This window comes from Dermacentor silvarum, chromosome 9 (assembly GCF_013339745.2).
Source record: "Dermacentor silvarum isolate Dsil-2018 chromosome 9, BIME_Dsil_1.4, whole genome shotgun sequence".
NCBI classification, from domain to species: domain Eukaryota; kingdom Metazoa; phylum Arthropoda; class Arachnida; order Ixodida; family Ixodidae; genus Dermacentor; species Dermacentor silvarum.
This window is the reverse complement of record NC_051162.1, coordinates 26,688,802-26,715,825: the sequence shown is the minus strand read 5'-3', so window position 1 is coordinate 26,715,825 and position 27,024 is coordinate 26,688,802. Positions and strand designations below refer to the sequence as shown.

The following is a 27,024-nucleotide window of genomic DNA, read 5'->3' as shown; positions in this document are numbered from 1 at the left end:
TGTGCTCATGGTGTACCCTGAGTATGCGCGCGAAAGACTTACACTGGCAGCCACCTTGAGGCATTTATATAATAGACCACTGTCGGAGGACCTCTTGCTAGGCGCAGGGCCACAGAGTTGGCGGACGATAGAGGCAATGCGTGCTTTTTCACGTTTCCTAGGTGACACGGGCCTGGACTCACGCTTGTGAGAACATTTATCAATGTGTCCTTTCACCGTCTTCCTCCCATTATCATCCCCCATTGTGACCCTCTTTCTTCCCCTATTCCCCTTCCCTTACGTAGAGTAGCAGGCCAGATGCTCCATATTCCGGCTGACCTCTCTACATTTTGAAATCAATAAACTACTTCTTCTTCAAGGTGGCGTTGCCACACGTGTTGCAATGTTGGGTCATCTCTAGCTTATCCACCATTGCTACGAATTACATTTTTGACGTAATAGTTCAGCGGAAATCCGTTAGGTGGAGATAAGTAATTAAAGGGAAACTGAGACTTCCACCCAAATGTAGCAATTTGCTACAATGGAAACCCAACCGGCTTCATCGAAAGAAAGCCTCGCAGTTGAAGAAAAATTCCTCCTGCTCCGGGACTCGAACCCGGGACCACCGCCTTTCCGGGGCAGCCGCTCTACCATCTGAGCTAACCAGGCGGCTAGCAGATGGCAGGGCGAAGTCGAATCTGTCGACAACTCGAAGCAAAGGCAAGTGTATGACGTAATAGTTCCGCGGAAATCCGCTAGGTGGAGATAAGTAATTAAAAGGAAACTGAGACTTCCACCCAAATGTAGCAATTTGCTACAATGCCTGGTTAGCTAAGATGGTAGAGCGGCTGCCCCGGAAAGGCGGTGGTTCCGGGTTCGAGTCCCGGACCAGGACGAATTTTTCTTTAACTGCGAGGCTTTCTTTCGAGGAACCCGGTTGGGTTTCCATTGTAGCAAATTGCTACATTTGGGTGGAAGTCTCAGTTTCCCTTTAATTACTTATCTCCACCTAGCGGATTTCCGCTGAACTATTACGTCATACACTTGCCTTTGCTTCGAGTTGTCGACAAATTCGACTTCGCCCTGCCATCTGCTAGCCGCCTGGCTAGCTCAGATGGTAGAGCGGCTGCCCCGGAAAGGCGGTGGTCCCGGGTTCGAGTCCCGGACCAGGAAGAATTTTTCTTCAACTGCGAGGCTTTCTTTCGAGGAACCCTGGTTGGGTTTCCATTGTAGCAAATTGCTACATTTGGGTGGAAGTCTCAGTTTCCCTTTAATTACATTTTTGTATTGTTGAAGGGCATGAAATTTAGTACAACAGCGCACCTTAATTTAATCTTTAGTGCCTCTTTCAGCGAGAGGCATAAGCGCTTAGAAATTAGGCCGAATTGGCTGTAATGCAGAAATTAAAAGAAATAGAAAGCAAGAAACGTTGTAAATTAGTAGTTACAAAGTTCGAGAAAACAATAAAGAACGTTGGAAGCACTAAACCAGCAAGCACGAGATTCATCTCCGCATTGGCATGAGAAACTTTCACTCAGTCCAAGATAAAAGGGAGAATTGTCATAAGCAACTTCGACAACACAAAAACGTCGCAGTGTCACCCGAAAGGCGAAGCATCGATTGCGATAGCGAACTCTAGTGGACAGCTAAACGAAGTAAACATAGTAGTTTTATTGGCTGTATTAACTTGTAAACATAGACATACTAACTAAATTAACAAGCATGGTGTTAAGCGCGCTCAAGCAAACATCAACGCATTTCACTCGATGACCGCGGAAACCCGCTGTCAAAACGCTGTAGTTAGTGAGCGCGGCAGCAGCAGCGAGCCAGTTGACCTTCGTCCCGCCGCTCGCATCAGCGCGAACTAAGCCACGGAAACAGCACAGGGAGTGCAGGGTGGGAGCGCGCGGCTTAGTACGCGACGTCCCCTTCTCTAACATCCCCCCGAAGTCTTGCAGCCCGGTGGGCGCGCGTGGGCACTCGGGCGGCGCAGAGTAAAACGCCCTCCTCCCTATCTTCCCCCCGGGGCGTTGCGGGTGCCTGGAAGAAGGCGCGCTTTCTTCCCGCTTCGCGCCGATGCGGGCGCGAGATTGAGCCGCGATCTCCGGCTCAGCCTCGCACGCTTTCACTCGCACATAAAGCATACGGCGCGTAGCGAAGGTTTTATCGCCCATGAACTTTATACAGAACCTCACGGCGACGACCACGGCGACGTCGTAAATGCACCTCGAGTGTCCACATAATTTCTCTCGCAATAATAAAATCAGCAGGTGTATGCTGCACTGAACTGAACAGTGCCCTGAAAAGGCTCGTTGCCGCGGTTACTTGTAGAAGCTGAGATTGACTGCAAGTCTCGCTTGACGACGAAATAATATAGAAGGTTCTTGCTGGACATCAGCATGAGAAAAAAAAACAACTAAAAAAACCCGCCCTGAACCAAGGTGTGACCCAGCCAAAGGTGAACAGGATTTCGCTTGTTAAATTACACCTATATTGTTATAATACAACTAATGTCCTAAAATAGATAATAAATAATAACGCAGTTCATCGAAGTTAGTAAAAGAATACCTAGCGCGCTTAAGAAATTACAATGAGTAGCTCATACACACTGCGAACAATATTCCATTGTTGCGGTCCGTCTACGGACCGCAACATTTCACGAATTTCGGGGCGTTTGTGATTTCACGAATGATGCATCAAGCTTTACGAAAAATTTTGTCAGCGAAATCGCTTCGCTCCTCGGTTACCGAGCCTCCTTTTAGAAGTATTGAATGGTTTTCTATGGCGAAAAGTCTGCCGCCTTCTCGAGCTATGCCTGTCAAATACCTACTTCACCTTCCGAAGCAGCTACTACAAGCAGGTGAAAGGAACTCCCATGGGGGCCTCAATTTCCGTCACCATGGCTAACCTAACTATGGAAAATATCGAAGACAGAGCTCTGAGTACTTTTTCCCCGAAGCCAAAAGTTTTCCTCAGGTACATGGATGATTGCTTCTGTATCGTGAAGGAGTCGCAAGTCAAAACCTGCAGAGCCATTTAAATTCCATAGACCCGGATATACAGTTCATGTCGGAGCGCGAACAAGGCGGATCGTTACCATTCCTAGATGTACAAGTTACACGAACCAACGGCAATCTAAAATTCTCAGTCTACCGAAAACCAACCCACACAGGCCGCTACCTACACTTCGCATCCAACCATCCGGCAAACCACAAGGCATCGGTCGTATATTCTTTATAGAAAAGAGTCGAAACTCATTGCACATTGGAATAAGATCAAAAGAAAGAAAGGAGAACGGTTCTCAACGAACTCAAAAGGAACGGCTATACAACGAAATTCATTCAAAAAACAACCCGACAACAAAAAAGAAAAAGCTAACTACGAGACCTCCAACCGTTGACTCCCCCTCGACCACAGAAACGAGTGTCCATCCCACACGTCAAAGGTACCAGCGAAGCTCTCAGCCGAATAATGAAAAAAGAAGGCCTCAAAGTCGCGCATAAACCGATGAACACATTGAATATCCTCATTCCTAAACCAAAATACCGTCCACCAAAAGAAAAAGCTCAAGGCGTCGTCTATAAAATCAGCTGTGCCGACTGTCCGGCGTCGTAAATCGGGGAAACCAAAAACCTAAAAGAAAGAATCAGACAACATGAAAACGACGTCAGAACATTCAACCGAATACGCAGCGCCGTCGACGAACATTCCGAAGACGCCGACCACGAGATTTCTTTCTAAGAAACCCAAATCCTCCAAACAGAGACAAACTGGCGAAAAAGGCTACTACTGGAGTCTTCCCATATTCAGAACACGGCGGGTAATATAAACCGCGTGAAGGGCATCCATCCTTCCTTCGTTGTATGTTCATGGCCTTGCAGACGCGACGAAGGGAAGAAAGCCCCCCCCCCCCCCGCTCTAGGTCAGCAACACCAAAACAACCCGTCCCCCCCCCCCCCCCCTGTCTCGTCAACGCATTCCCGCGACTAAAGGGCGCCCAGCATCGGTCAACCCAGCCGACCAGCGACGCCGAAGCCCCCCCCCCCCTCCCCCCCCCCCCCCCCACCCGCGACCTCTTTTGTCTGTCCAGAACCGGTGCCCTGCCAAGTGTCTCCGCACCTTACGCTCTCTCCCCCTTCCTCTCCTTCGTTACGACGGACCTTTTAAAAGCGGCACACCGCCACCTCCGAAGAATACCCCCTGAAGAAGGAGCCGAATTGGTTCCGAAACGTCGGGCTAGTAAATTTCCTTATTTGGTTGGAGTCAATCTCTAAGTCTTAACCTGAAAGGTGGAAGGCGGCCGCTTTATTCGCGCAAGCTGATTCAGACAAGTTGATGAAGCAGGCAAGAGCTGCCACAGATAAAGACCAATGCGATGCTTGTAACTTTCGGCTCTTCCAACTTCTATGTTGGTGCTTGTGCAGTGCCTCTTCAGCAAAACCATTGTTAATAAAGTGGGGTACGATTCACACGCACTCAGAGATTGAAATGCGAAACTGGAACGCCTCGGCAGCCGGTGCTTTGCGCGCCACCGTTGAACAGTGGGTGATCAGTGAGGTGCCGAATGCAGTCACAAAGCATAACAACGGCTCTCGCCTTCAAGTGATACAAAAGCGCGCCGTTTGCTGTACAGGTATGTACGAGTGAAAGCGCGCGAGGGGAGCTGACGATCGCGGCTAAATCTGGCGCGCGCAAGAGGGGAAGCTGACAGTGTGGCTTTCTGATATGATATGTGATATGATTTCTCATATGATATGTGATATGTGTGGATTTCTGTCTTCCACACATATAAATCCTTGCATTAGACACAGGTGTACTTCCCGAGAAAATGAAAACCGCGAAAGTCACAGTCATTTAGAAAGATGGAGATAAAAATAATTTGGGTAATTATAGACCAATTTCAATTCTTCCAATATTTTCCAAGGGGCTTGAAAAATTGTTATATACAAGATTGTCCAAGTGTTTTTATCAACACAACGTCATTACGTCGTCACAGTATGGGTTTCAGCCTCGAGTTTCAATAGACAGTGCTTTGCTATATCAAAAAGAATTAATCATAGAGAACATGGAAGCAAAAAAACTTACACTAGGAATATACTTAGATTTTTCGAAGGCCTTCGACCGAATTATTCATATTACTCTGTTAGAAAAGCTATATTGTTATGGCATTCTGGGTGTCATTTCAACTCTTATAAAAAGTTACTTATCAAATCGGCATCAGTGCGTATCTATTAACAGAGAGTTGTCATTGTCTAAAGGTGTTAAGAATGGCGTACCACAAGGAAGTATACTGGGGCCCCTTTTAGTCGATATTTTCATTAATTACATTGTAAGAGCTGACAGCTGTGTAGATTATGTTATTTATGCGGATGACACTGCTTCATTTTTTTTGTGAAACCATTGACAACCTTGTTGTGTCTGCTAATGAAGTACTAAAGAAAATACACGTATGGACTGTTAAAAACTCGCTGCACATAAATTGCTCTAAGACTAAAGCTGTACTGTTCCGAGCGAAATCAAAACTTTGTAAACCATCTCAGAAATCATTTCTCAACAGTAATGAAATCGAACTTTCGCCATCCGTAAAAACACTTGATGTTATCTTTAGCTAATACTTGTTATGCGATTACCATACAGAGCACATCAGTCATAAACTTTCCAGAGTGTTAGGCATATTGCGAAGGTTTCAACATATACTACCTGTCCCTCAAAAGCTTTTAGTGTACAATGCCCGTTTTTCTTCTCATCTACATTATTGCTATCTAGTTTGATCAACAGGCTCTAAAAAGTATTTAAATGCTTTAGTCACCCTGCAAAAAAATGCATTACGGTCTATTGAAGGTGTCTCTTATAATGCGCACACCCCTGAACTGTTTAAGAAGTTTGGAATCTTGAGAGTTGATTATTGCTACGAATACCAGCTCTTGTAGGCTTTTAAATCTGAAATACGCAGAGGCAGTATACGTACATACGTAATATAGCTGCCTTGCAACCTAATACAGCCTGTCGTCCAACTCGACATACGGCCATTTGGTATTTATTTATTTATTTATTTAAAAATACCTTATAGGCCCAAAGGTCATTGAATAAGGGGGGGGGGGGTGTACTTAATACAATGAAAGCACACGCAAACTAGTATAGAACAGGGTTACAATGCAAGTGAACATCAAAACGCAACGCAACAGAGTAAATTGCAAAACGTAAAAGAAGTTTCCAACGCAAGTGAAGAAAAAAAAAAGAATATGCTGCACAACAGAATACTTTTCCGAAATAAGCACTAAAAGAGCATTTGAGTGCAAGTGAAGAAAAAAAACTAACAAAAACGCAACACATCGCAAAATAAACAAAAGAACTTAAACGACGAGACCATGTTACAGCACTATTTAACAGAAAATATGTACCTCAAGCTTCTGGCGAAATGTGTTAAGGTTATTATCACAGGCGATATCGTCGGGAATATCACTCCACATGCGGATGGCTTGTGGAAGTGCGGATGTGTTAAAAGCGTTCGTCTTGCCAAAGATGCGCGTGAAGCTGAGGTGATTATGTATCCTGCGTGACATGAAAAGGGGGTGTTCAAGGTGTAACGAGGCTATTTTATTGCTGTAGACGCACTTGTGAAACAGGCATAGGAGAGACATTTGACGGCGGATGGCCAATGGCTGAAGGGAATGATCAAGTTTAAGTTGAGTCACACTTGAATGATTGTCATAGTTCCTTGATATGTAACGGGCGGCTCTGTTCTGAACTGCTTCAAGCATGTTAATTTGATAATGAGCGGAAGGGGACCAAACAGATGAGGCATATTCAAGTTGTGGGCGGACGAAAGTTAAATAGGATAATTTGCGAACGTTTGAGGGGCAATGACGGAGGTTTCTTCGTAGATACCCTAAAGATTTTGAGGCTTTCGCGCACGTAGCAGAGATGTGTTCAAACCAGGAGAGGCCTGGTGTAAGGTAAACGCCAATATATTTATAACATGATGCCCGCGAAAGCTTGTCTCCCTGTATGTGGTAGGAAAAAATGGAAACGTCACGCTTACGTCCGAAAGAAGTAATGTTACACTTGTTGGTATTTAGGGTCATGAGCCAGGTGCTACACCAGATAGAGATAATGTTGAGATCGTCTTGAAAGATCAGCTGGTCGTCGGGACTCTTTATTGCTCTGTATAACATGCAGTCATCAGCAAAGATTCTAATACTTGATGATATGCTATTTGGCAGGTCATTTACATAGATCAGGAAAAGAAGCGGGCCTAGAACGCTGCTCTGTGGAACGCCAGAAAAGACGTAGGAAGAGTAAGAGGAAGTAATATTAACAATCGTGAACAGCTTGCGAAGTGAAAGGAAATTCCGAAGCCATGATAAAGTGAGAGAATCTAATCGAAGGGCAGATAATTTAGAAATAAGGCGGCAATGGGCAACACGATCGAAAGCTTTGGCAAAATCAAGAAATATGGAATCGGTCTGTAGGCCATTGTTCATGTTGGAATGAAGGTCAGTGGTCAATTCCAGTAGCTGCGTTTCGCATGACATGCCCTTCCTGAATCCATGCTGGTTTGGAAAGAAGAATTTGTTAGTCTCCAGGTGATTGTAGATGTGGGAGGCGATTATATGCTCAAGAAGTTTGCAGCAGATGCATGTAAGTGATATCGGACGGTAGTTTTCAGATAGATTCTTATTTCCGGATTTAGAAATTGGTATTATTTTAGCAATTTTCCAGTCGTCTGATAGTTGCCCAGATGATAGTGACTGTCGAAATATGTGGTATAATATTGTGCTAGATATAAAAACGGTATTTTTAGCATTTTGGAGTTAATATCATCGATACCGGCTGACGAAGATGCCTTAAGCTTCCTAATTTGACATGCGATACCATCCACCGTGATTTCAATGGGCTGCATGTACTCGTAGTTGCGCTCAGGGACATATGGCACGTCGGAATGATCTTCCCGAGTGAATACAGATGAGAAAAACGTATTAAATGCAGACGAGCACTGAGAATCTGAGAGAGGAAGCTTGTTATCATCCAGTAATGATAACTGGTTTGTGCCTTGGTCAGGGGATATGAAGCGCCAGAATTTCTTCGTATTATTTTGCAAAAGGGAAGGCAAATAGGTGTGGAAATATTTATCTTTGGCATTGCATATTGCAGAAGAGTAACTGGTCAAGCATTGTTTGTATTTTTCCCAAGCAGAAGATGTACCAACGCGCTTTGCATTACAGTACAAGCGTTTTTTCCTGTTTCTATGTTTACGAAGGGATTTGGTGAACCAAGGGTTTGATTTATCGTTAGAAATTGTGATAATTGTGATACATTCGTCAATGAGCAGGGACATTTTATCTTTGAAAAGTGCCCAGTTTTCATTTACAGAGCGATTGTCGAAAGAAGGTAGTAAAACTAGATTTAAAAATGTTTCGAGTTCTACGTTAATTTTGTTATAGTCGGCTTTGTTGTAGTCCCGGATTTTCTTTTTTGATATTCCTGTGAATGGTAGAGGCAAGTCCAATGTCACTTCAATTAAATTATGATCACTAAAGCCTTTTTGGCAAGACACTGTCTTAAGTGTTTCCGGAGCGTTCGTCAGTAACAAGCCTAACTTGTTTACACCACGGGTCGGCTGATCGATGACTTGAAACAGGTTAAAGTCTAAGGCTAAGTTGATAAATTCTGTTGAAAGGCTACACGGTGACGATAAATTGGTCGAATCAATTAGCGGTAGATTAAAGTCTCCGAAGAGATAAGTTACATCTGTGGGACAAAGATTTTTGGCATCAGTGATACTAGCACGAAGTTCGTGTACAAAGGTATTGCTAGAGTCCGGTGGGCGGTAGCAAATCCCGAATAGGATTTCAGCGTATTTAGTCACACAGACTATCCAGATGATTTCAAGGGTCGAGTCCAGATTTAGCGCGTACGAAGTGAGCGTGTTTTTTACACCAAGAAGGACACCGCCACCTCTTTTGTCGTTGCGATCTTTGCGATATATGTTGTAGCATTTCCTATCAGCAAGAACCTCGCTATTTGCGATTGCAGGGTACAACCAAGTTTCTGTGAGCACGAGAATATCGGAATCATTGTCTTCTAGTAAAGAGCAGATGGCGTCACGCTTGGCCATTATGCTTCGAATTTTCGTGAATGATATCAGAAAGGAAGGAGTGACAAGAGGTGGCGTGGGCCCTTGGTGGTGCTTTCGCGCACATGTATTAGTTGCGAGCTATCTTTCCAACAAAAAAACAGCTTTGCTGACACGGTCGAGTATATAGGTTTTGCCGTCCATGCGCATCCTATCAACTGAGAGTTTAAATGGTTTCTCTTATGCTTTAGCGAATTCTATCAGCATTTTCCTTGCCTGTATGTACCACGTATTCGAATTAACTATGGGGGTTGAAACTCTTCGTTTCTGTCTTCCAAATGTACTAAATAGGTAGAAACTAACAATTGAGAACTTGAGTAGTTTATCAAAAACAGTTATATAAAATGATAAATTTATTTCAACAATTATAGAGCATCTAGTTTTCGTGTTATGTAAATGCTTTATTCGCAATTTCCTGTGAAAGACCACATAAGTATATGTATTTTTATGTATCGTTGTTTTCTGCTGCCTGTGCTTGTTGTTTTTGTTTTGTTTTAAGGGTGATGGGGCTCGTCAAGCTGCTTCTATGCAGCTTTTTACCCGTCATACCCAACCACAAATGCACATTTCTCATGTACCAGTGTGGTTGAATAAACTCAATCTCAATAAACTCAAACTCAAAACGCGCCGTCTTCTGCCGCGGAAAGGCAATGGGAGATGGGAGGAAGAGAGGGGAAGGCGGCGTTGTTTTCTGACAGTGATTGCGTATTTCGCGGCCGGCTCAATCTCGCGCGCGCAGCGAGGGAAGCTGGGAGGCAACGAGGGAGGGAGGGGGCGGCGTTCTACTTCGGCACCAACTGCGTGCTTTGGGGGGCCGCGCGCGGTCGCGTGCGCCTTATCTTGAAAGCAATCTGCAGTCGGCTTATACATTTGTGCGTGCGGTGTTCTCGTCGCTTAGTTTGGGGAGCAGCAGTAGACTGCACCAAGGTCACTTCACTCGCTGCTGCTGTCGCACTTCCTCACGCCAGCGTTTTGACATAGAGTATCCACGTTTATCGAGTGTGATGTGTTCATGTGTGTCTGTGCGCGCTGACACAACGCTTGTTAATTTAGTTATTAAGTGAATATTTCCAAGTTGATAAGGTCGATAAAACTGATATCCTTACTTCCTATAGTTGTCGACTAATTTGCTATCGAAATCGATGCTTCGCCTTTCGGGTGAAACTGCGGCTTTTTATGAATCTTAATGTTCGCTGTTTTTCAGGCTAATTTAACTACTTTTTATAAATGCGGGTTTTCAGGACACGTGGACGCTCTGTATATGATGAGGTTTCTGTTATTCGGGTGGCGTATAAATGGGAGCTGAACAACAAGTCATTGATCTACTATCAACTGCCATTATAAGATTTCGCCTCGCGCGTATTGTTTGCACTGATGAGATAAAAACAGCGGTCACAACTACACATAAGATCTTCGAGTGCTGATTACATTGATACAAAGAACTTGCTGTTGTCTCGGACAAGTCTACGGCAACCTTACCACCGAGATAAAGGGAAATGCTCAATACGGGTCTTCAGCCACACATCCTATGAGAACAGCTATCACGCAAAAAGAAAAAAAATGCCAGGAGATAAGGTTTCTCATGACGTACAGGATAGAAAGGATATTTCAACACAACAAAGGTAACACCAGCTGTCACAATCGTGCGTAATCTGATCTGTACTTGCAACTACTGTTGAGTAGCATTTTATTCTAGACTATGAGAAGCATCGGAGGTGATTTACTCCTATTGAAAAAGAAAATGCCAGTAATGCTGTTTCGTAGGAAAACGTCAACTTGCAGAAGAAACGCGTAGTGGATAAACATTTGCTATCGCCATTGTTCTTTCCCTATAATTTATTGCCGGTAGTCGCTCACAGTGAAGCTAACAGGTGTCACGCAGGCATTATAAGTAACAACACAGTGACGAGGAAGAATTGTGGCCGAAGCTTCTCAACAGACCTGAGAGGGACAGCGAGAAGTAATGGATGGCGACATGGCAGCTCGGGAGACGTCATTCACTGACCAACGTACGTAGTCACTGAAATTTAATCTCTTCGACAAACGTGCATTATGAAATCACCATTGTGTTTGTCAAAGGAGACTTTGAAATCGTAGTTTCGCATGGCTTGATTTTTAAAATTTTTGATAATTCTGACCTGAGCGCTTGAGGCGCATCTTAGTGTTACGTTTTCCAATATAATTTGATATTTCTCGCACTAGTCGAAATTCATGCAAGATAATTCCAATAGGTCAATGTATCGTTCTAAAACAAGGGATATCTCAGGCTGCAGATACAGGCAACGTTAGGACAAGGGAACTTGCTTTCGTAAGGGCAACAACTCCGTTCTTTCGCAGCCGTTTGTATAGCTCCCTCTCCCTCATTCGGATGGGGGATGACAATAAGCGCATGCTTATTGATTACATCGAGGATAGTAACAGTGTCCAACAAGGTGAGAGTTTGAAAACAGGAACATAAATCGGGAGGGGTGGAGGAGGCGTCATGCTGCCGGTTCCAAGAAGCCGCGATGATAAACACGCACACACACAAAAAATATCTTGACATATGCGCAGCTACTGTAAAACCGGGAAGCTATTTTTTTCTATTAGAAAGCAGGAAGTAAGAATTCATAGTCCAAAGGCAATTGAAGTATTTTGTTCATGAATAACAGACGTATTGACAGCAATTTGCACAAAGAGAGAAGAGAGACAAACGAAGCAGCATTACGACTTATTGTGCTATGTGTATTTCCTGCATGTTTCTGCCATTTATGGTCAACTTACCACTCTGAAAAAAAATCTCCACTTTCGATAGTTGATCAACGACCAATAAAGTAAGAGGAAAAGGGGTTAACACACTGAGTTTTGTCGAACGACGTACGGTTTAGAATAAAGATTGCACGGGTGTACAATATTCGAAATTACAAATCTAATGGTCCTTGGTCTTCGATTTGTATTCATTTCGAGAATTGACGATTATAAGTTGTAGAATTTTTGGTCTGTTTCACTATTGAGAGGCAGCAAGAATTTTTTCCGTGTGCAGGGAGACAGGCGGATCCAGATAGTGACTCTCCCGAACGATTCAGCGTTGCGAGTACCGCGGCTGTTGCGCAAACGCTCGAGTTCCTAAGCAAACGCACTGACGACTTTGCTTATACACAGCAGCTTCCACTTGTTAAACAAGCACTGCGCAGCCTTAGGCAGCTTTGGGATCAGCTAAGGCAACCTACAGACTTGATACCTAGGTTTGAGCAAAACTATTTGTTTTTTGGTTGATGTCATCTTATTAGGATTCTTTTTCAACCATGTCATTTGCAGGCCTTTGAAAGAAGTTAGTCCGAAATCCAGTTAGTAACAGCATTACATGTGCAAAAATAATTTAAATAAGCATTTTGTTACCAAACGAACTCCACAGAAACTATATATATTGAACAATAATTGCTATTTAACTCGATTTTCCGAGGTCGATTTTCACGAACATGTGCATTCAATTCAATTTGAAAATCTGGAATTTAAAATGCCTTAAAATTTTGAAATGAAAAAAGAAAACAACCAGTAGGAATACACCATAGCTGAGGGAGAGATGGGGAAAATGGGGCAAATATATCGCGGCTAAACGAAAGAAGAGGGAGCATTAAACACAATTTATAAATGACAATCAAATATTTCCTAAAAAAGGCAATAAGTGAAAAGCGCCGTGTGAAATGAAACCACATGACTGCAGCGGCTGTTAATATTGCACCGGTTTTATCCAAAATTAAGATCTCTAAACTTAAGCGGTACACTTTATTACCACCAAATAGCTAACAGATTTGAGAGCTCTATATACAGGAGTGATCTACATATATATGCTGCGAATAAAAGCAGTTGATACGTTGGCGAATGCAAGTCCCCTTTCTCAAACGTTGTCTAGTACCGAATATAGGCCTCAGTTCGACCACTGCCCATTACTTCGTGTACATTTGATTCAGTAGAGATACCAGCAGTCATAGATGCATAGCGTAATCAAGGAGCACAGCAGCCATAAGTTAATATCTTGGCAAATATCTACAAAGATGCCACAAAGATTCCAAAGAAAAGCAGGAAGTTCCCTATCAAACAAGGGGTCAGGTAAGGAGACGCAATATCTCCACTGCATCTTTAGAAGAAGTATTCAAGGCTGTTAGAATGGGAAGGCCCAAGAGTGAGGAACAACGGTGAATATCTCAGCAACCTCCGGTTTGGAGAAGACATTGTCTTATTCAGCAACAATGGGGGCGAATTACTACAAATTATTGAGAACCTTAACCGAGAAAGTGTAAGAGTGGGGTTGAAGATTAATATGCAGAAGACAAAGATAATGTTCAATAATTGAGCTGACAAGGGAGCAATAATTCAGGATCGCCATTCAGCCTATAGATTCTGTAAATGGGTACGTTTACCTAGGTCAATTTCTAAAAGGGCCGCCTGATCATGAGAAAGAAATTTACAGAACAATAAAATTGAGTTGGAGTACATACGGCAGGCATTAGCAAATCCTGGCTGGGAGTTTACCACTGTCGTTGAAAAAAAAAGTGTACAATGATTGCATTGTACCGGTGCTAACATATGGGGCAGATACTTGGGGGGTAACGAAGTAGCTTCGGAACAAGTTAAGGACCGCACAATGAGCCATGGAACAAAAAATGTTAGGCCTAACGTTAATTACCAGGAATATAGCGCTGTGACATCAGAGAGCAAACGGGGATAGCCGATGTTCTAATTGACATTGCAGAATGAAATGGAGCTGGGCAGGCCACGTAATGTGTAGGATGGATAACCTCAGAACAATTAGAGTTACAGTATGGATACCAAGAGAAGGGAAACGCAGTCGAGGATGGCAGAAAACTAGGTGCGGTGATGATGTTAGGAAATTTGCAGGCGCAAGTTGGAATCAGGCTGGCGCAAGACACAGGTAATTGGAGATCGCAGGGAGAGGCCTCTGTCCGGCAGTGGACATAAAGATAGGCTGATGATGATGATGATACCACCCACCGGTATATTTACTATTTGGAGGTCATGCGCCCCGTTACATTATCGTGTCACTGCGCGAAAAACCAAGACATGCAAATAGCACATGTCAGAAAACGGCATTCATAAATCGACATTCGGAATTGTGGACGTTTCGCTGGCACAGATACAGGCATGGCTGCTTCCAATACCAAGGGATACTTGCTACTTTTCGTCTTGCTTGCAATCTTTGTCCCCGAAACCGCGGCTCACATGCACGAAAAGTAACGTGCAGGACCAAATGCGCGAAGTTATCCTATTTCCTCTTGTATTTTCGACAATATGATCTCAACGGCGCCGTGTTTTGTCTGGCCGACCTAAAGTTTACCACACCTCATATCTAGGAAGTACACAACTGCGATGGATCATTTATTGAACATACAATTGTGCCTTGTCTTCCACCTTAGTGTGGTTTCAGCGGAAATTCGAAGAGAGCTTTTCCTCTTATAAGAGCTAAGAATACCAGAGCGGCGTCATGTCTGCTTGAAACTTTCTTGTGATTGCGAGAAATCATGGTCATTGTCCTTCAGCTCCAGCTTCACTTTTTTTAGGATGCACTCAGCTGCGCAACTCACGATGATCTTAGGGAAGGACGCAGCTAAAATCACAATCAAATTCTGGACTTTTGCCAAATGTTCGGTCTGAATACGAGGCATGCCGTAGTGGTGGGCACCCTGGCTTAACATTGACCACCTGGGTCCTAAACCTATGTATACAAGCGCTTTCCCGTATCGTCTCCATTGAATTGTAGCCGCCGCGGCGCTGGATCGAACTCATGACCTCGATCTCGGCAGCGCAACGCCATAACCACTTAGCTAGCGCAGCGTAAGCCCAGTGCCAAATGGCGGCTTATTTTGTACTCAAAGCTATCCTGCATGAGGTGCGGGCACGACCTTCGGAGCGCAGATGCCATTCAGGCTACGCAGTACCTCTTTTCGTATCCTAAAAGTATATAGAAGGCTATTGCACAACAAAAGAATAAAATATATGGGCAAGCACACCATGTAACAACGCTAGATCAAAAATGCAAGATGCTAGACATGTATAAAATATACACATGCAGTATTCTAGGTAGCGTGAAGTACACACACAGCAATAATTATGCCGAATACCAGCTCTGCGAAATTTGATACCACAATGTTAAGCATACAAATGCTTACAAAAGACTATAACACGACTGGTTCACCACACAACCACCCCTGTTGCTACAATCCACAACCACCACCACACAAGGTGTTGCTATCCTATGGAACCAAAGAAGGAATAATTCTTAAACTTTTGTTGCAAAAAAATGCCAACTTGCAGTTTTGAATCATATAAGAACGATCGTAATGTTTGTTTAATAAATTATGTAATAAGTAAGCAAGTGCCCGAGTTTTATAGTTCTGAATACTGGTGTTCCACGTCAGCTGTGCCTAAGGTAGTCCGGGTGTACAGACCGGGAGAGAAGATAAGGACTGAGTACAGTGGGGACAGAAATTTTTGTCTGTGTATATAGAGAACACTTGAATAGAGAGAGCTAGTAAACTTCGAGCATTTTAAGCTTAGAGAAGCAATGTCCTCTGTAGTCTTATTTTGGTAGGCTTTCAATGCAGCGCGCATCTCTCTTTTTGTAAGGCTAACAACCTGTCTTTTTCTTACTAGTTGCGCACCAGATCAGTATGCAGTAGGGAAGAGTGAACTGAACAAGGGCATAATGTTACTGCTTTTAAGAATTTCGGCAACAAGCGTTTAAGATTGCATAATACCCATATCGGCCTACACATATTGGCACGAGCTTTGTTTGCGTTTATTGTCCAGCTGGTGTTCTCTTTAAGAACAACACCTAAATATGGGTGGGTGGATCTCTGTGAAAAAACAGCTGGTAGTAGCGCTCGTCCGTGTCTTTCTTGCGTTTGTGTCTGTCCGCCATGTTACTCTGAGTTACCGTAGTTATAGTGAGAAAGCATGTTTAATAGCTTCTCGATCTCTCCTAAACATTAACGTCTAGAAGGCTACGAAAATAGCGAAGTGATAATTATATAGGGCATTTCGAGGTTCTCCCTCCTTACGTACTTCCCCAAATTATTCGAACCGTGCCTTAAGCGCTTCATACTTCCCAGGTTGATTTTTCACTTCAATTTTCATTGTCCTTCTTGCAAGGTTTTCTCCTTCCAGATATTGGCGGTTCATTCTCATGGCCGAATTTGTCGTAAATGATTGCTAGCATCTGCAAGGCCTTCAATCAATTCGGTTAGCTCTTTAATACAGAGAAATTACAAGCCAGATCATTGCCGACATATTACGAGGGAGCTCTTCCACGTTTGTGGCATGTTCCTTTTCATGCGTATTATTATCTGTATGCGATCGTTTCAGATGCACTTAAACTGCGCTTTCATTCCAAGCTTGAACATTTTTGTTGCGACACGTGATCATCTTCCAACATGATATGCACTAAAAATGCTACAGAATGACGTAAGTTTACTTGAGCCGAGAGCTGCTGCCATGTGCCTGCCTCTGCTGCCTGTCCTTCATCTCGAACTTCCAAGTCTCGGCCTCATAGGTCAATTCTGTTAGAAACCATTAATTGTGCACTTGCTGCATAGATAGAGATGAACTGCCATTCATTACATGCTAATGCTTGCCGTGTGTTCTCCAACTGATTTTATTCTTTTCTAGATTTATGTCTTACGATCCGGATCGTCCATTAACGTGCGTAGTCTTACGCAGATTCTGTAGGCTGAGTGTCAACCACAAATTCTTATCCTCTTGACAGGATATTGGCATGACCTTTGTCTTCTGCACACAATATGGATATCTACTCTTACACCTTGTCGTCTAAAGTCCTCATCGTATGTATAAAATGATGTCCAGCTTTGCTAAACAGAAGGATGGCCCCCGCAGACCTCATGTTTCTGAGACGTTCCCCGTTGATCCTCGCTCGTAATGCTTCCCAGTCTGATAGCTTGAATACGTTTTGTGAGAATGGAGTATATAACATTTGACATCTGCCTTCTTGCCTGACCCATTTATGATCGCTTTTGTTCGCTCCTCTTGTGTATAATGAGGAGAGCTCTGAATTGTCTAAAGTGTTTTCTCAGGCATTCAAGCCTGCTTCCTGAACTCCTGGATAGCACAATGCCTCCACGACTGCTGGTGCCTAGGACTAAATCGAACAACGTTTAGTAATCTATGTTGTGGTTGAATACACCTTCAGAAAAGTTTGGCAACACTGGTGCTTTGCTTATGTGCCTTTTCATATCTGGCCACCGCAGCGGAAGCCAGGATCATTGTCGACCGAAAGGCGCTTACAAACTGGGCGCTTGAGATGCTGGACCCAAAACAGAAGGAGGTGAAAACACTCGGTGCAGTGGCTGCTGATTTTTGTCGAAACACGCTCCTCGGGCACCCCATCGTTTTTACTCGGACTCTTTCCCATCTTGACGTGGTTGAGGACCTACGACCTGCGGACGTTCCTGCTACCGGACATTCTTGGCGGACTCTCAACGGTCGTTATCAACGTGCCACAAGGTACGTGAACTGGGAGCACCACCTACAATGCACAATCAGTTTTGTACGGAAACATTGAAGCGTGTCACTGCAGCGCCCTTGTCAGCTTGAAACAAAAATAGGAATTTAAGGTAAAAACGCCATTTTTCATAGCAAACTATAATTTTTATAGCAATATCAAACACCCCAGTTTGCGGGCCAATACCACTACAATCATTATTTACCAAATTTTGCTAGTTGGTTTTTAAATAATATTCTGAGAAGGCATATTGTGAATAGAAAGTGGTATTTCAGAATGTTCAGATTGCAGCCATTATCAAATACTGACGTTTCACTAGGAAGTCTGGTCCTTGCACGAAGTTTGTGAAATGCTGACCGAAAATGGGCTGTGAGATCCGTATCTGTAGTACAAAAAAATTTGCTCATCTGTTCTTGGGGCGAGGAAATATATCAACTGGAACAGCAATTCACTTGTCTGTAGACTTGGACAAGTTATGACTCTTAACTCGCGCAAGGCATAACAGTTTCATCAAATAATAATTGTAACAGTAAGCTATTTAGTACTGTACTGGTTCGGAATGTCCGGAAAGGAACAAATTAGTTTTTGATCACCATAGCTTGTGCATGAATGGGGTTTATTTACCTATTGCTTAGTTAGTGTGTAAGCGCTTGCTTCGTTATGATACCGAATCTCAAGCGAAATCTCGTCTGCTTATGTTGACGGAAAGCTTTCTGCGTTCATTTGCACCTATACAGTTCCTTTATTTGGCGCATTTTGTGTACTTGAAGTTATGGTGCAGTGTTTTGTGTATCAGAAAACTTTACTATCGTTCGCATTGCTCGTTTGAGCGAAAAAGCAGTCTTTCTCGAGATCTCCCGCAGACTTCCCTGTCAGGGAAGTTACGTCGTCAGCCGACGTGGCTCAGCACGGGACAGCACATTAACGAGTCGGCGTTTACGTATGTCCATCTGTACTACCTATAAATATGCGCCGGTCACTGACTTACCGGTCACAGGTCACAGAATTACGCAAAGAAACAACAAATGCTACCGGTATATTTTCCCCCACAAAATTCACAGTCAGGTCCTTTATTCCTATATTAAACCGAATTCAAGTGTCTCGTTCTGTCGTTTTAAAGTGATCCAGTTTATTTTGCTCTTTTGCCCATTTCTGACTCGAGCGGACGCGTTCCTCGCCGAGCCAATATTGAGACGCACCAGCTGTCGCATGAGAGCTCTGTTGGTTTAGCTGCAGTAGTTGGTGGTTGCGCTTTGTCATGTTTCCCTATCGCTAATTCTTGCTTTCTGGTTCGGGCTATCGAGATGCACTGTAATTCCATGAGCACAACAAATCTCAGTGGCGCAGAGTGGCCACTGTTTCTGCAGTAAACTATATTAGTTCAGATATTAACATATTCCCAAAATGCAGTTGTAGAAATTTAAAACTCTTTGTGTGGGCTTGCGTTTTTGACCATCAGAGTGAACAGGAATGCGTTAAGTGTGAGTGAACAAGTGTGTTGAATATTTTATATTTTATCATCATCATCATCATCAGCCTATATTTATGTCCACTGCAGGACGAAGGCCTCTCCCTGCGATCTCCAATTACCCCTGTCTTGCGCTAGCGTATTCCAACTTGCGCCTGCGAATTTCCTAACCTCATCATCCCACCTGACTTTCTGCCGCCCTCGACTGCGCTTCCCTTCTCTTGGTATCCATTCTGTAACCCTAATGGTCCACCGGTTATCCATCCTACGCATTACATGGCCTGCCCAGCTCCATTTCTTCCGCTTAATGACAACTAGAATATCGTCTACCCCCGTTTGTTCTCTGATCCACACCGCTCTCTTCCTGTCTCTTAACGTTACTCCTAAGATTTTTGGTTCCATTGCACTTTGTGCGGTCCTTAACTTGTTCTCGAGCTTCTTTGTTAACCTCCAAGTTTCTGCCCCGTATGTTAGCACCGGTAGAATGCAATGATTGTACACTTTTCTTTTCAACGACAGTGGTAAGCTCCCAGTCAGGATTTGGCAATGCCTGCCGTATGCACTGCAACCTAATTTTATTCTTCTGTAAATTTCTTTCTCATGATCAGGGTCCCCTGTGAGTAATTGACCTAGATAAACATATTCCTTTACAGATTCTAGAGGCTGACTGGCGATCCTGAATTCTTGTTCCCTTGCCAGTCTATTGAACATTATCTTTGTCTTCTGCATATTCATCTTCAACCCAATTCTTGCACTTTCTCGATGAAGGTCCTCAATCATTTGTTGTAATTCCTCTCCATTGTTGCTCAATAGGACAATGTCATCTGCAAACCGAAGGTTACTGAGATATTCGCCATCGATCCTCACTCCTAATCCTTCCCATTCTAAGAGCTTGAATACTTCTTCTAAGCATGCAGTGAATAGCATTGGAGAGATTGTGTCTCCTTGCCTGACCCCTTTCTTGATAGGTATCTTTCTACTTTTCTTGTGGAGAACCAAGGTAGCTGTGGAATCCTTGTAGATATTTGCCAAGATATTCACGTATGCCTCCTCCACTCCTTGATTACGCAATGCCTCTATGACTGCTGATATCTCTACTGAATCGAATGCCTTATATTTTATATTTACAGGTAAATAATACGTATGATCACCTCTTTAACATCCCATTTGCTGTCCAGTTGACCCATTTCACGAATGCTCATGTGGTTTCTACTACAATTTTGTTTAATTGGGGTACCTCGATATTAAGCCAATGCTGGCCGGTGGATAAGGCTATTTGAAATGCTATTCAAAGGTGTCACATCACATATAATGAATGGGTTTAGAAAGAGAATAAGAAAAAAATAAATTCTACTAAATAGTTCTTTTTAAAGGATACGGTTTTGTGTGTTAACATTATCAACATTGTCTTGTCGTAAGCCTGTTTACGTCCACTGCATGAGAAAAGCTCCTCCCAGCGCTCCCCGATTCCCCCTGTGTTGCGCCAGCTGACCACATTTTCTGGTCCTCGACTGCACTTCCCGGTTATTAGTCTCCATTGTTTGTAATACTTACACACGACCAGTAATCCGTCCTATGCCTTACACGGCTGGCTCAGCGTCATTTTTTCCGCTTAATATTTCCAACTAGAATGTCGGCAACCACTGTTTGCACTCTGATTCGCACCACTCTCTTTCTTCACATAGCATCGGTAATATTACACAAAATTAAACAAGGTGAAGCTTTAAATTTATTCAAAGCTAGAAAATGGCGTAGCAAATCTCTGCAGCTTATGAGCAGAATAAATGAACTTTTTTTTTCACATGGGTGGCAATAATATAGGTGAGGTGACATCGTTTTATGTAGGCAGTATGCACCATTGCTGACGCCCAAGATTTCCAGTTTTTCAGCTATTCAACGACGCCTGGTACGTAACTTATCAGCGTGTCAAGGTTATTGAAACATTGTTTTTGCTTATCCGAAGAAGCTTTGCTTATGATCATATCATGGCGTACAGCGCTGATTCTTGAATTACTTATAAAAATTGCAGAAGCTACAGAATCTGTGATTGGGTCATACCGCTTTGGTTTCACAGAAATGTAGAACAAACTAAGCAATGAAACATGAACTGTACACTTTCAGCACCCGTTTTTCATTTAAAGAGAACTGACGGGTACTTTTAAAGAGAACTGACGGGATACGGACAGGACATGTGAAAATTTTACGAACATTCTGAAAACGAATTCTCAGTGTGTGATTACACCGAAAAGAAGTAGTCACTTAGCTCATTTTTGAGCCGATGGCTTTATTTTTGGCGTTTTTGTGAGCGAGCGCCTTGCCGCCCCGACCCGCGGGAGTTGGAAGGCGTGACGTCACGACACCCTCGTCGGATAGCCAGCCGGCCGGCCGCGGTCATTCGAAGCGCGCCGACGCCGCCATCGCGAGCATGAATTAGAGTTCTGGTTCCTCTACCAGCGATAAGTACACGTCTGAAAACGAGGACCATTCCAACTTGGCAAGAAATATTACCGCTTAAGGTTACCAGCCTTCCGTGTCAAGCGACGAAGAGGAGCAGGCGGCCGTGGAAGTGCCGGTCAGGTTTTCGCGTACCGTAGCGCGAAGATTTCGCTCTGTACGAGACACTTGTGCAAGAATTATTTGTCATTTCCTCTGTAAATTAGCTTTTTCAAGAGCGAACGCAGGCGAGGCAGCTGCGGGTTACTTCAGCGCTGCGTGGATGACTGAATAGTAGTTTATGGCGTCGGTGTGAGCAACTGCTGTGAGGTATCAGTACCTCTGAGTCTCTCACGTCCACTTCGCCAGCCGACCGACAGATGGCAGCACCTGTCTGGCGTTCTGCCCAGTTTTTTCTGCTTTTAGCCTGTGGAGAAGCGGAGCTGTGTGTGCGTCTGATCTCGTGAGTGGCGCTCGCTAGTCTTGTATTCTTTTACTATGCTTCGCCAACATTTTTAAAGACATTGCTGCCTTCGTGCCCAGCCTCGGGTATCTCGCGCCAGCCTCGCCCTCACACTGCTCAAGAAGGCTGCAAGTGAACGAAAACAGTACCGACATCTTTCGCCTCCTCTTTTCCAACGCGCCGCTGACCATTTCTGCCTTGCGTTTTCGTGAGAAGACCGATGGCACAGCGTCAGGCTTTAAGCGTTGCCTTTTGAGCGGCATGCCGAGGCTTTTCAGCACAGCTGGCTGGTCACATAATCATCGTTGACGAAGTGGTCCGCGCAAATGAAGTCATTTTTTAGAGGTCTCCAGGCGGGGCGTGATGGCTGACAGGCAGGTATCCAAAGTTTACGCACCTTATCGTCTCTGGGAAACGTGTGCGATGGCTTGTCACGACCGACGATGCTGTTATAACAGTAATGTCTAGGGCATTTCCTTCCGCGCGACGAACGCGTCAATACCGAGCGACGACCGCGGGAAGGCGCATGTAAGACGCACCACCTGTGTGGAGCGCCGACGAGGATAATGTTTGGACGGACCACGCGCGAAGATCGCCGAAAGGGGTTAAACAAACGCTGCAAGGGACTGACACCCCCGCAAACACTGCAACGGCTGTGGCCGAACTTGGCCGCGCGCGCGCGCGCAGGTGGGTGTTATGACGTCAAATTTCAGCTTCTGCCGGCGGCCGCTTGGAGGCAAGGTGCAACAGAACAACTAAAAAAAAGTTTCTTGTTCTTTTTTTTCAAAGCAGCTTGTTGTATTCGTCAGTTTCAGAAGTTCAACTTTTGTTCCGACGCAAAAAACCACCCGCCAACTTTTGTGTCCGTGTCCCTTTAAGTGCACTGTTTCCGCTACGATCAGCGGCGTTGTCTTATGGTAGACATCCTCAGCTTCTGAGAAGGTGTTTGCCAAGGGGGCAGGTCAGCGCGTCTCTCAAGTCTCGCTTTTCGTTGCCTTTCGTATCAGTGACCCCTCCCTAGTGCTACAAAACCAAGACACTCACTGGACAGCCAAACCGTAGAGGTCCGGGTATCACCACTCGAGTTCTTTTGTCCAACGCCGCGGTCGCCACCTTCGCGAGTGTAGAACTTACGTTATCAGTGCGTGCTCATTCGGCAGGGCATTCCAAGAAGTAGCAGAAGCACTCCAACGCACAGGGTATCACGGGGAGACGCCTATCCGTGAGAGAAAAGATAAGTGTTTGCGTCAAAGCAGGTATGTCGCTGCCAAGGAGCTGGCGGCGTTGTAGCAGCGCCCATAAAGATGTTTACGACGTCAGCACCAACCCATTCGATCATGCGTCCAGTAATATATGGTTTATTATTTAACGTTGTCAAAATTTGAAAGCCTCACAAATTTGCAAGCCTCCAGGTCCTAGGGACTCACCGACATATTCCTGTATTAATAATGGCTGCTTATTATGAACGTCTGTCACCAAACAGATGGCGACGATTGCCACCAATCTTGTCCTTTAGGGCTTGGTAGAGCATACTGTCTGGACGTGTGCTCTACCAAAATTCGTTGTTGGTGTATTGAAAAACAAGATTTCTAGAAATGCCGGAACGACGCTAACGAATTAGCATGTGACTCTGATATGGTATTTTCTTTTTCTTGGCGCCACGACTAATCTACACAGATCCTGGAGTTCTCAGAGATGCTATTAAAACCTTCTTACGAGCAGTGTCACGATATTGTACACTCTATAAAGAGGTTAGATAAAACACCAATGAAAGTTTGATGTTGTTAAGGCAAAATTAAGTTGTGTCGTTCGGGTCAGGGTACTGCCCAGTCCCGCTCGAATAAATCAACGCTTTGTCGGGCTGAAGAAATATTGTATTTCTGTATTTTACATTTTAATAAAGAAATAATAATTATTAGGAGTTGATCCTATGGACATAATTTGTCTGATGCTCACACTTCTGTAGTTTTAAGTTCTTGCTGATAGTTTAGCGGTAACTATGTTCTATGCAAACGTATGACCTCTCTTTGCAATTTACTACACCTGTAAATGACGAAAACAAGTTGTTTTATAATGCAATTGATGGAATATTTTCTTGCTGCACGTGATGTAATGAATTCTAAGATCAGTGTATATCTGTGAGATACCAATAGAGACAAGTACACGGCTTTCTTTTTCGTGTTTTTGTGGTTGAACTGGGCGTTGTTGAACTGGGCGAAAGGGTTAACAAATTTCATGATCTTTGCCTTCGACGAGAAACGGATTTTAATATCGGTCAAATAGAGTCACTTGCTAAAACCGCATGTAACGAAAGCCTGTTATACTATAATCGCTTATATCTGTGAAACCGTAGTACGCACTCACCTTGCAGTGGTGCGGTTGTGTAGAAGAAGAAAGTCCTTACTCGATCATGCATGCGTCGCATGCACAAATAACGCTGCTGTCGCGCCGTACGCCTGACGTAATCGAAGCTAAAGTTAGCCTCTCCATTCGATGTTCTCACAGGCATAGCACTGCAGTGCGTTATCCATGTAGAAACGATGGATAAACGTACGTTTATCCATTCGAGCAGAATTGGTCGCGTTTGAGAAGCTCACTATGTCATAGTAGGTATGATTCATCAAACTCAAACTGGTGCTGATCAGGAGTTATAAGGCCTACAAGTGTAGGAATTGTACAAGAAATTTCACGTTTGCTCGGCTACGGGCCCTTGCTCTCGACATATAGCATCCAGAAAAGTGAAATTATGCATATAAAGGCAGGAAGGTTAATCAGAGGTAGTTCCGGTTGGATACCCTGCACGGGAGGAAGCAGTAAGGAGGTGAAAACACAATAAGTGCGGAAGGGGGGGGGGGAGAGAAAGATAAACAAGTAAATTGCGTAAGGAGGCTCGGGCAGCAAGACAGGGGGATATCGAACACATTTGACCGATGCAAAGCTGGTCTATTTCTATAGGGAGCGCAAGCGCAGGTGGCGCAACCATCTACGAGTGCTGCGGGCTCCAACGTTGCAGCACAGGCTCGGGCGCCATGAATAACGGGCGAGAACGATTGCAAAATTAGACTATAACAAACCCCTTCCTCTAACATGGCTTAGGCATGTAAGCTTTCTAATGCGTGAATAAATGCAACTTGTATCTTTGGTTGCGTTATTTATGTCCTCTAATGCCCAAAACTATCTGCAATACGCACACGAATTTCCGCGTCTCCACTGGGGCTGCGTGTCTGTTACAGTGTAACCAAAATGTTTCTTTTTGTTGCTTTCAAGTATTCGGAATTCTTCATTATGCTCATTGTCACATATGAAAAATAAAAAAAACACAAATGAACAAAAAAAAGGGAAAAGGAACAATGCTAGATTGCTATCTGCTATATAATATGCTATATTTCCAGGCAAAAAAATGAAGTGCTTCCACCTGAAAACTGAGTATATTGCTTCATAGCTGAGGTTGCGCACGTTATATGCCTTCCGCAGTCTGAAGCCAGCTATCAATTACTGGTCGATGTTTTAAAGAGTGTATTAAAAAGTATGCGCAGGAGGACTGCTGCTCCAGCGGATGGAATTCAATGGTTGAGTAATTCTTCTGACATTTCCCCCTTCCCCCCCCCCCTTATTTTTGAGCTCACGTGATGTCAGTAATGTATCCGATAATTCTACAGATTTGTGGCTTACATGGCAAGCCATGCATCGTTCAGAGGTCCATAATGAAAAATAATTTAAAAAAACACGACAGATTGAAACGGCCGCAACCGCAGTCGTGCTCGCGGTGCTCTTGAAACTAAATCTCTCACTTCGGATTGGCACGGAATCATTCATTAGTCATCAGTGTTCTCATGGGTTTCACTATCGCGAAATGCCGGACGCTTATTCGTCCCGGTGGCTTGAACGCATGGTCACTCTAGAGGGAAAACGCATGCCACATTCCGCAGCGCGCAGAAAGTGCGCCGAAGCTTTAGTCGGAGCCACCTACACTGTGTAGCTTCCAGCGTACTTGTGGGGATGTAAAATATAAAGAAGGTCGCTCATCCGCATGATAACTATGTGTAACTCTGATAATAGTAAAATGATTTGAAACACTGTTGCTGCAGAAGATTGGTGAGGCTATTTCCTTTGATACTGGAGCCATTCTATCAGTAATTAGAAACTATTCCAGGGCCCCATCGATGTTCCCCGTGGGACGGTACCATATCAAGTCTGAGACAAAGCTATAAATATCGACCGTTGTTGCCTTTTGTCGCACTTTGTGACATTTGTTATCAATGTGCACCAACCTAGTGTCTCCCGATTGTCCCAGTTATGCGCGGCAAGCTGTTCTGCAAAAAAAAAACAACATTAATGAAGGACGAGGCAAGGTTCAATTATTAAACCTACCATGTTCGGCCTTCACAGTTCTGACAACTGAACATCGTAGGTCTTAAAGTGGCATCTTGCAGCGCGTTTCTTTTATCTTCATATTTTTTTATAACCGCTCCGCGGACGTTAGCTGGGACACCCTACATACATGTGGATACACCCACCCTACGTGGTTGTCTTAGTAGCGTTGCCGTTGTGCTGCTCAGCAAGAGCTCGCCGAATCTAATCGCGCGGCGGCCACATTTCCATGGGGGCGAAATGTAAAAACGTCCGTGTACCTTGTATTGACTGCACGTTGAAGAGCCTCAGGTGGTCAAAAGTATACTGGAGTCGCCCTCTGTGCATGGTTTGCCTCACAATCAGAAGGTAGTTTGACACGTAAAAACCCAGAAGTAATTTTAATATATGGATACATTTTCCATGAGCACAATTAGGCTAGGCACCTCCTGGTATTTTTGCAAGGCAGTTAGCCAAGCAAACTGAAGTAAATGCGTCCTAGTTACTGCATAGATGTTGCACAAAAATCACGCTGGAAGCAAGGAACGTCGATGTCTCGCGTAATTCCGGATGACACAATTTATTGCGGAGATTAGATTACTTGTAACCTCCATGTGGAATTTTTGCGACGGTGCTGAGATAGCTTTATCAGAGAAAAAGCAATAGAATTGAGTGTGATG

General features: G+C 44.0%; 1 protein-coding gene across 1 annotated transcript in view; it reads left to right on the top strand.

The window, feature by feature from the left end:
- The first annotated feature begins 10,824 nt into the window (after window positions 1–10,824).
- Window positions 10,825–27,024, top strand: part of LOC119465170 (sulfate transporter-like) — a 71,640-nt gene continuing 55,440 nt past the window's right edge. The window contains exons 1-2 of the mRNA XM_037725965.2: window positions 10,825–11,124; window positions 17,377–17,632. The gene's annotated coding sequence lies outside the window, so the exon portion shown is untranslated. The remainder of the gene's footprint in view (window positions 11,125–17,376; window positions 17,633–27,024) is intronic.